This window comes from Neopelma chrysocephalum, unplaced genomic scaffold (genome assembly GCF_003984885.1).
Source record: "Neopelma chrysocephalum unplaced genomic scaffold, ASM398488v2 Primary Assembly neopelma1_121, whole genome shotgun sequence".
Lineage (NCBI taxonomy): Eukaryota > Metazoa > Chordata > Aves > Passeriformes > Pipridae > Neopelma > Neopelma chrysocephalum.
This window is the reverse complement of record NW_020897783.1, coordinates 703,728-712,023: the sequence shown is the minus strand read 5'-3', so window position 1 is coordinate 712,023 and position 8,296 is coordinate 703,728. Positions and strand designations below refer to the sequence as shown.

The 8,296-nt window shown below is 40.5% G+C and overlaps 1 long non-coding RNA gene across 2 annotated transcripts; it reads left to right on the top strand.

Annotated features, from left to right (window-relative positions):
- Nucleotides 1-3,905: 3,905 nt before the first annotated feature.
- On the top strand, nucleotides 3,906-7,476 carry LOC113974480. 2 transcript variants are annotated; one of them, XR_003536559.1, is made up of 3 exons: nucleotides 3,906-4,053; nucleotides 5,830-5,915; nucleotides 7,358-7,476. It is a non-coding gene; the product is annotated as an uncharacterized LOC113974480 (long non-coding RNA). The 2 variants fall into 2 exon arrangements; XR_003536560.1 differs by having other exon boundaries at nucleotides 5,830-6,005.
- The last annotated feature ends 820 nt before the right edge of the window (nucleotides 7,477-8,296 follow it).

Here is an 8,296-nt window from a genome sequence, read left to right as displayed (position 1 = left end):
TGTAATACGATTATTGTGCAACTACCATACAGTTAGGATAGTTAAAGGCACTCCACTTCACCTCATCATTTTTTCTGCTTAAATATTATGCCACATTCTGATTAATACCAGACCAATAAAATCATCTTAGCAATCTGGTTAGAGTCTTTTGTCTACCCAGATGGCCTGCAATGTTAATGTGTGACAATTTCAACAATGAACTAGGACTGTTTTATGGAACCAACATTTGTTCCACTGCTTTTTCTTCTTAGGCTCAGAATTTTGACACAGATGGTACAAATTACTCAAAAAACAGAAATGTTCATTTAGAAGGCTTAAATATGTGGTTTTACTCAGGCCATCCGAATCTTTTACATTTACAATTCAGTAAATTTACTAACAACCCTGCTGTAATTAAGGTCTATAAAAATCTTCCCTCCTTTCCCGCTTGCTTTTCCCCTTACATATCTACAGCATTTCATTATGCATCCAATTTATTAATATTTATTCCAGTTCTGAAATGTTTTTAATTTTGGAGGATTTACACTGTTCAATCTTGCATCCGATTCTTCATACCTTTCTAATTATGGGGAAGGGGGGAAAAACCCATTTAATCTGTAACCACATCTTAATCCCCCCAGAACCTACACTTTTCTAGATCTTAAAGGAGTAGAAAAAGAAAAGACAGAACTATGTCATCAGCTTCTGGCCAAACAGCACAGCATTTTCAGTGAAGCAGAAGATTTTTTAATCCTGACTTTGCATACAGATACTCAGGAAAGAGTAAGACATCTCTGCGAAATTACAACAGGGAGAAGAAAACAGGATTCTTATAAAGTGTTTTTGAGAGAGAAAGGGAGAGAGGACGAGGAAATCCCAGACTAAAGACAGATGCACTTACAGTTTGACCAAGCCTATAAAGGCAAGAGGTTATTGTGCAAAACCGCCAGAAGAGAAGAGAGTTAACATAGAGCAACTGCTCTGGAGCTTTTGCTGCTACCCCAGGGAGAACAGAGCTGGCACAGGCTTTCCTCCGCCTGTCCAGGCAGGGGCACGTTCTGCAGCTCCAGAGCAGCTGACAGTGCCAAGGCACCTCCTCCAAGAGTGCCAGACAAGCTTCCTGCCATACATCCAGGCTCCCCTAGACCTGCAAACCATCACAGAGGGCTCTCCAAAACGATCTGGCCACACACAGAAGCAAAGAAGAGCATGAGAAAGGCAGAGACCCTGCTCTGCTCCAACCCAGACACGCGTCAGCCCCCACTTGGTGCAGCCCAGCAGAGACTGTGGTCTGCAACAGCCCACCTGCTTCCAGAAAGCCTTTGGGTTTACAGGAGAGGCTGTGCTGAAATCATCCATCCGGGTGCACAGCACCCACCTGAGTCCCCATGGCAGGGTTTGCTTTCAGGGCATCCTTCCCAAGTGTATTGTGATACCAGGCATGGCCCCAGAAACCTCATGCCATTTCACAGCACTGCAATTGCTAACATTTATTTCACAGTCTTCCTTTGACACTTGCTGTACCAGTGTGTGGTTTCAGCATCACTCTGATGTTCTGGTTTCTGTCTGACTATGTCTCTGCGATGGTTTGGTTTTATTATTTAAACAAATAATTCAAACATTAAAATCAAATTTAAAAACCAACATAAAACCCCCTGACTGTCCTTTTCAGTCCTTGCAGAAAGTACAGTATACGCCTGATGCTCCAATTCATTATGATATTCTATTAGATCTGCCAACAGAAAGTGCATTTTGAGTTTCTAAATGTTGTTTCCATTAGAATCAATCACTCCATGCAATTAAGCCAATAGGCTCTCACCATTTCTGCTGTTATGAGCTAAACCATCCTAAATATATTGACAGCTGTCTCCTAGAAGATGACACAGATTAGGTGGAGGGGGCATAAGCCTAAATGTCACCAGTGGGAGGACAACAGTTATTCTTTCAGAAATTTACCTAATTTTCATACCCCACAAGGCATTCAAGTAGACTTTCTTTGCACTGGCAGCATGCAGAAATCGATGTTTTGCATATTACAATCAATAACATGCTTAAATGTTTAAGTTTTGCATTCTTTAGCGATAAACATTGATATATTACAAACTATGTAAAACTGTTCATTGGACTTTTTGTTTGCAGCATGTACTGTATCATTCAGCAAATAAGTGAGCTAAATATTGTTTGTTACAAAACAGATGTCACATGAAATTATGCCATATGTGCTATTAAACATTTTCCTTTTTTTTTTTTTTTTACAGTGAAAACCAAGATTTAGTTTCAGAAGTGAGTGTATTTGGCTTTTCAGGGATTTGAAGCATGAAAACAACATCTCTACAATATTTTTAAACCTGCTGTGCATCTTGTAATCCAGTTTCATAGGTGGAATCTGAGTGTTTTAAATGTAGATACATTAAAAATAATGAAATATGCTAAATATATGGCTGCATTACTACTTCTCCACAGGTTCTACTGATTTATCATAGAGGAAAATGAGAATTTTCTATCGTTTTGCCCTACCTCTTAAATGCTAGGACTTTTATCACATCAGTGCCTTTAAATACAGATACTGTAACTTGAAAATTAATATACGGTTTTTCAACCACCCAAAAAAAAGGTCCAGCTAATGGATGTATAAAATTATCTGCAAATATTTGATATTGGAATCTGAGAATAGTGGGAGGATAGTATTCATGGAGGTGAAGAACTGCTTCAGAGCGAAACACAAACCCAGTAACTCTGCACGAGGAAAGCGAACGCATTCCAACATTTGACTTTAATTGTTTTGACAAAATCATATATGTGAAAGCAGAGCAATCTATATCTCTAGACTTTGAAAGTGTGAACTCCACAACAGAGTGAGCAGAATGCAGGAAACATGTTGCTAAGAGCTATACAGTAAAACAAAATCTGGTTGCCACAAGAAGAGTGACATTGGCATCAGAGGCAAAGACACTTCCACCCACAAATGGAAACACGGCACACTGGGAAAGCAGGAGAAGAGGAGCAGATGCAGCAGCACAAGGAAGAAACTCAAAGTAAAGATCTTCAGACTCCATATGTAGTTTTCTTTCTCTTATTCATCAAAAGGAGGAAGACAGGGTAAACAAAAAGGGAGATAAAGACAAGAAGGTGAAGAAAATATTTCCTTCTTCTTCTTCCCCCCCCGAAGGCAAAATACTTGCTTACATTTCTAAACACACTATCTTTGTGAGGCTTCTCTGTAATACAAATAACTAATTGCTTGCCAGCGAGCAGTAAAAGTGAGAGGAAGAGTCCTTGATCTCCCAGCTTGGTGGAGATTCCTGAGGCTTTTAGTTGGTAAAAAAACCTCTGCAAACAAACTTTAACACTTCAGTGGACAGAGTCCCCTTCCTAACACTACAAGCTTCCTTATGAAGGCAGACAAACTAATCTTAGACCCCAAACTAATCTTAGGCCTGGTGAAGCTGCCGTCTGTAGGTCACAGCACCTACTGTAGCGTATCAAATTCCCTTCCCGATTTCTCCTATTTTCTGAAGGACAGTGTCACCTTCTTCACATCCCACTGGTTGTTTTGCAGGTTCACTTATGCTGTTTGTGGAAGAATGGCAGATGGGGCCACCACGAAGGATCACTGCTGTGCCTCGTTCACCACACACATGGGAGACAGACAAATACCAGTTTATTGGCTCACCGAATTTTCCCACGAAGAGTAGCTTTTCCAGCACAGCGATGCAGCAAAACTCCAGCACCTCCAACAAACCAGTCCCACCAGCTCTGCCTTGGGTTAATGCCAGGAGGATGGGCCCTCGCTGTTTTGTGCCCACCCTGCAGGTCCAGACAGAGCCCTGGCTGCCGGGGAGAGGGTCCCAGAGGCCCCTGTCACCGCAGGGATGGGCACCCAGTGTCAACGTGTCCCCCTCAGATCCCCCCTCACAATGCCTAACGCCATCCTCAAACTGCTGTTTCTCCAAGTCTCCTGATCCAACATGCCCTGGCTAAGTCTAAATGGGGTTTTTGTGGATAGAACAAGACACAGTAGAAGCAGGTCAAGCATTTCCCTGGGTTAAAACACAGCCATCGAGGAAGCCGATGGTGAGCAGTCAGGAACAGCTATTCTGCAGCACCTTCCTTTGTGGCAAATCCTTAGTTCATGCAAGATGTTCAGCATAGAAAACATACACAACTTCTTAAAAAAAAGGAAAAAATCAAACTCAGCTTTTTTTTCCTGAAAACACAGTATTTTTTACCCCTACTTCTAGAGAAGGGCAGGACTATTTTTAAATTATGTAGCTAGGTGCCAGTGTTTGGGGTGATAGATTCTTTACAAATGCCAAAGATCTGAGAGTGGGAAAGATTACAGGTAACCCTACAACCCCTGATTGAATGCAAACAGAGTGGTAAAAGCTTCCTCTTCTCCCTGCCTCCATATTGCACCTTATGCAGCAAAGTGCTTCGTACATGATAAAAATAGCTAGGTCTTTCAAAATCTTACAAGAAAGGTACTTGAATGTTTTTCTTTAAACGTTGTATTTTCTTAAAGGCAACATAATGAGGTCAACTGAAGCTGGATTCAGGCTGATAAACTGTGTTTAGGAGAAACCAGAGGTTGAGTGAGGGGGTTTTAGCAGAGGAAAACAAAGAGAATGATTGCAAAAGTCAGATCTCAAAATGTTAATCAGATTCAGAAACATAAAACATGACAATTTAATGGTGTTTGGTTAAAACCAGAAAATTTTAAAGTTCTAAGTATCTTACATTGAATTCTAATACTTTTTTAATTATTAGATATAAAATGCTTACAATTTTCAGTGAAAATTAGACTTGGTAATTTATATTTCTTGTTTATACAGTACAATTTGCTGATGAAAAAAAATGTGCTAAACTTATTGATTCATGACCATAATTGTTTAATTATTTATCATTGCAGAATTATATTAGCATTTATAATAATGCAGATGTGCACAAAGGCTAAGAAGTCATATACAGCTTTTGTTTTGTGTTTGCTGTGCTGAAATTAGGTTGATCCAGGTTGTGTGTGCATACTGCATATTGCAAGTGTTGCAACTCAGCGTCTCTTGGTTTGACTGGAGTTAGAGGAGGTCTAACCAATAGCCGCAATAATGAAAACGCTCCGATAGCTAATAAAGAATATAAACCCAAAGCTAACAGCGCTGCAAAAGAAGCCTCTCCTCAGACTGATTCTTCTGTTACCATGATGCACATTAAATTCAGTGCAACACACGCACAGCTGTTTGCTCCGTGCCACCCACAGCAAAGGAACAGCTCGTGTGCCTTTGGTACATGGGAAGCCAACAAGAGCTGCACGCCACAAAAATTACAAACCAGCTAAACCAGCCAAAATCTTCTGCATGAGGCCAGTTAAAGAAGAACATAAGAACTCTTGATATGAGAGAAACACATTCCTTTAATTTTCATCTTTATTTTAAGGGATCATAAACACTGGAAGAAAATGACAGATGCCTCACTTCAGTCTCTCCTCCCCTCTGTGTGCTGAATCTATTCCCTCAAGGAACTCCAATAAGACAGACATACATCCATTTCTCAAGAGCTGCTAAAATAGCTTTGCCACGGGCATCACAAGAAATTTGTAACACTGAGTGTGTCTTTCTGGACTCATCCTTTTGACATATTGATAGCCAAGGTTCCCATTGCCTCTCCCCTCTGTGCTCTTTTCACCTAACACTATTTACTGGTGCTACCTTTTCATAATTAAGAGTCCGTATCAAAGCAGTTGTAACACCATTTAAGCAGCTTTTCTGAGGAATCAAATCTAAATGAAAAGGCAAAGTATAAAAATGCCCCATCTTCTGCTGTGCCTAACTGATTTGCTCTGCATTTTATCCTCAGGGAGGTGCTGATTCCAAAAGCCAGGGAAGAAGGACCATTCACAGAAGCAGCATCACACAACCAGCAAGGAGAGCTGCTTGTGCATTGTACGTTTACGTGAGTTAAGTGTCTCTAAAAGCAGCCCCCCAGCCATGCTCTGGCCGTGTCAGCTGGACTGTTTATCACAAATTCACAGAGTGAGTATTTAACCTACTGACTTCTGCATCACAGCACAGGCCAGGTATTTGTTTCTTTTGTTAGATTAATATTGGTGACAGAATAACACACTCATTAATGGTGATAATGATTACACAGTGAGGTAGAACAGTAATTCTTCCAATGTACCGTACAGAGGAGTCAGTTTCATTAATTAATAAAATTTATTAAAGAACACAAGACAATCAAAGAAAACACACTTTAGTTAAGCACCTTCTCAGATGCTGATCATTGGCTCAGTAACTTTAAACCTTTCAACCTTATGGTAAGGCTACATGTGCCACACAGAGGGACAAGTGATAGGAGAGCACATCCCGGCTCAGAGCGTCCTTTCCCCCTCTGCCAGCAGGAACAGAAGCTCCCAGTGAGGCTTCAAGGGACTCCAGAGCAGGAAAAACCTGGAGGAACTAGACAGCAGGATGAACTGTGTCCCACACTGAATATGTGCTAACTGCAGGACTGGACTGTGAACAACAGACCCACCACCTATTAATCCATACACTGCATAAATCCCTCCATTTCCCAGTTTGCTCTGTCACTATGTAACATAAGAGAAAAATTCCTCTGAGACTGCTTCTGCAACCGCATCTTCAAGAAGCTTGGGTAAGGACTTCTCCTGAGCAGGATGATCTCAAATATTTTACAGTTATTAAAACCTGAATCCTCCTAAACATCTCTGTGGGATGGCCATTTAACAAATCGTTTACCCAAACTGCACAACGACATGCAGGTTTTGGTTTTCCCTAATGTAAAAAAATAAAACCAAACAACAACAACAAGAAACAACCCACAACAAAATAAAAAAAACAACTATGGCAAAGTACAGATCAGAATCCAAGTGCCCAGTCTCAGAGCTATCTTAGGCAGCAGTGCCTGAATTTCTTGATCGTATTCCTTCCTACACAACTGTCATGTCAGATTTTAATTCTGCTTACCAACACACTGCCATTAGCTATCTGGGGGATTTATTGGCTTTGTCAAGCAAGGAAATGCCAGTGTTCAACTGTGCATTCAGTACTCGGTTTTATGGGTAAAAAGGTGGCAAGGAAGAGTAAGACTGCTATACGGGCTGCAAGACAGTCCCTGGAATTCCCACATAGTGTTTTTGATCTTCAGTTCCACCATTATGAGATAGTAATTGCTCAGTGCTATGCAGATATAGATGCTTAAGAGATTAGGAAATGCCTGGATATGATAGACACCGGGGGACTCCAGGCGTGACATGGCAGCTAACTGGGAGAAGGTTACTTTGCTTATTCTGTTTTGTTCAAATATAAATGTCTTTTGGGAAATGATGGTGAATCAAGATCTATTTTTATTATGATCTTTTCAGGTAGTGTCGTATCTACAATAAGCCAAAACAGTCAGCCACCATTTCAGCTTAAAGTGGCTTTTTAGACGCCAAGGCCTATCTGTAGACCAGATGTCCAAATGGAAACCAACAAACCAAAAATCCTTCACATAAAGGAAGTGCTTACAACTCCTAAGTTATGACCCAGAATTCAGCATTTCAAGTTGTTTATTTCCAAGATAACAAACACTCACCTGGTGCAATTCTTACTAAATGATGAGTGAAGTCACTACACTTACACAAGGCTGGAGTAACTCAGGAGTTTAAATTCTCCTCTTTTTCACCAGCACCAATCTGGAGCAACTGCACTTGTGGTGAAGAGCATAACACTGCAAATTGTCCCATACCTTAAAACCACTGCCCCTGAAGTAAGACAGAGTCCTGCAGAAGCTAACCCAAGAAGAAACTACTTTAACATGCTTAATGAAGAAATGAGGTGAAACTGAAATGAATTTTCACAGCAATCAGTGCAATGCTTCAATGTTTCCTTGGAAAGCCTGGCTCCTCTCCTCCCAGGTTGCCCCATCCCATTGTATTTTCATTAATTTGGAACTTAAATCAGCAAAACAATTGTGTGACTTTCAAAAATGGTTGAAACGTGTAAGCATGAAAATACATTTTGTGTGGCTGTGTGCAACCATGAAACATTATTTTAATGAAGAGATTGAAGCTGTATCTTCCCCCTTACTTGTCTGGGTTTATTGTCACCACTGCTGCATCCCCCAACTTTATAATGGCTAATAAGAAAGTACAACTGGAGTACAATGGATAGGATTTGTCCTTCATTAGAATTATTGTTTTTCATCACACTTTATTTTCAGTATTTTTCCTTTAAAATAACTCTTTGAACCAAAGCCTACATTCCTCTCTTGTTCCCACACTAATCTCCTATTTGCCAATTCTCAGGATTCACACATATTA